Raw genomic sequence first — 1,311 nt, 5'->3', positions numbered from 1 at the left:
TTCAACTAGCCTATACTGTATATTACAACAGTTTTAAAGAATTCTAGAAATGTTGTTATGGTATTTGTTGTTCCACCACATGATGAAACTATGGAACTATGAAACATTGCTGGGGGTTCTTATGAATCCAAATAATTTATGACAAACAATGCAATGTTATCAGTCTTATATGCAAAGAAAAGATGTAAAGTTGAGAGAAAACAAAAGAAAAATGTACTGAGAAAGTCTAATAACTGCTATTTGTTTCAGATTCCATCACCTGTGTGCGATGCCACCCTGAGTTCTGGTCAAATGAGAGAAAGAGCTGTGTGAGAAGGAGGCAGAGTTTCTATCATATGAAGATATTATGGGAGTGCTGCTCACTGCAGCATCCTTATTTGGAACATGCATCACTGCTGTTGTGGCTCATTTTCTTCAGTACAGGAAAACTCCTATTGCTCGGGCCAACAACTCTGAGCTGAGCTTCCTGCTGCTCTTCTCTTGACTCTGTGTTTCCTGTGTTCTCTGACCTTCATAGGCCGGCCCCTGAGTGGTCTGCAGCTGCGACACACAGCATTCGGCATCACCTTGTTCTTTGTATCTCTTGTGTTCTGGGGAAAACTATAGTGGTGTTAATGGCCTTCAGGGCACACTTCCAGGTAGTAATGTTATGAAATGGTTTGGGCCTGCACAGCAAAGACTCACTGTTGTGGCTTCACTGTTATACAAGTTACATATGTATCCTCTGGTTATCAATTTCTCCTCCTTTTCCATTTAGAATCTAAAGATTTCAAAGACAAAATCATCTTAGAGTGTGCTCTGGCTCAGCTGTAGGTTTTTGGGCTGTCCTTGGTACATAGGACTTCTGGCCATGTATGTTTCATTCTTGCTTTTCTGGCCCGAAACTGCCTGATAATTTTTAATGAGCCAAATTTATCACCTTCAGCATGCTGATACTGCGCTGTCTGGATCACTTTATCCCAGCGTATGTCAGCTCTCCTGGAAGTTCACGTTGCGGTGGAGATATTTATTCTGGCATCCAGTTTTGCACTGCTCTTTTGTATTTTCATTCCAAAATGTTATATTCTTACGAAACCAGAGAAGAATACCAAAAGAATATGATGGGGAAGGGGGTACCAAAATAATTAAAACCCTAACATAATATGGGGGCAAAGCTTTTTATGCCATTTTAATCATTTTTCAGCTACACTGTCAAGTAGATATCTATCTTATTTTATTGAGACTCCTTTTTGTTGTACTACATATTATATTACTGTAGGTGTGAAAAAAATTCTGAGGCATCACCAATACTCCACTCCCCACCAATCTAAC

At 39.7% G+C, this 1,311-nt stretch overlaps 1 pseudogene; it reads left to right on the top strand.

Annotated features, from left to right (window-relative positions):
- The window catches only part of LOC116687026 (extracellular calcium-sensing receptor-like), an 11,633-nt pseudogene extending 11,104 nt beyond the window's left edge, over positions 1-529 (top strand).
- Positions 530-1,311: the final 782 nt, after the last annotated feature.

This window comes from Etheostoma spectabile, chromosome 3 (genome assembly GCF_008692095.1).
Source record: "Etheostoma spectabile isolate EspeVRDwgs_2016 chromosome 3, UIUC_Espe_1.0, whole genome shotgun sequence".
Lineage (NCBI taxonomy): Eukaryota > Metazoa > Chordata > Actinopteri > Perciformes > Percidae > Etheostoma > Etheostoma spectabile.
The sequence above is the reverse complement of the archived record's forward strand: the minus strand, read 5'-3'. Positions and strand labels throughout refer to the sequence as shown.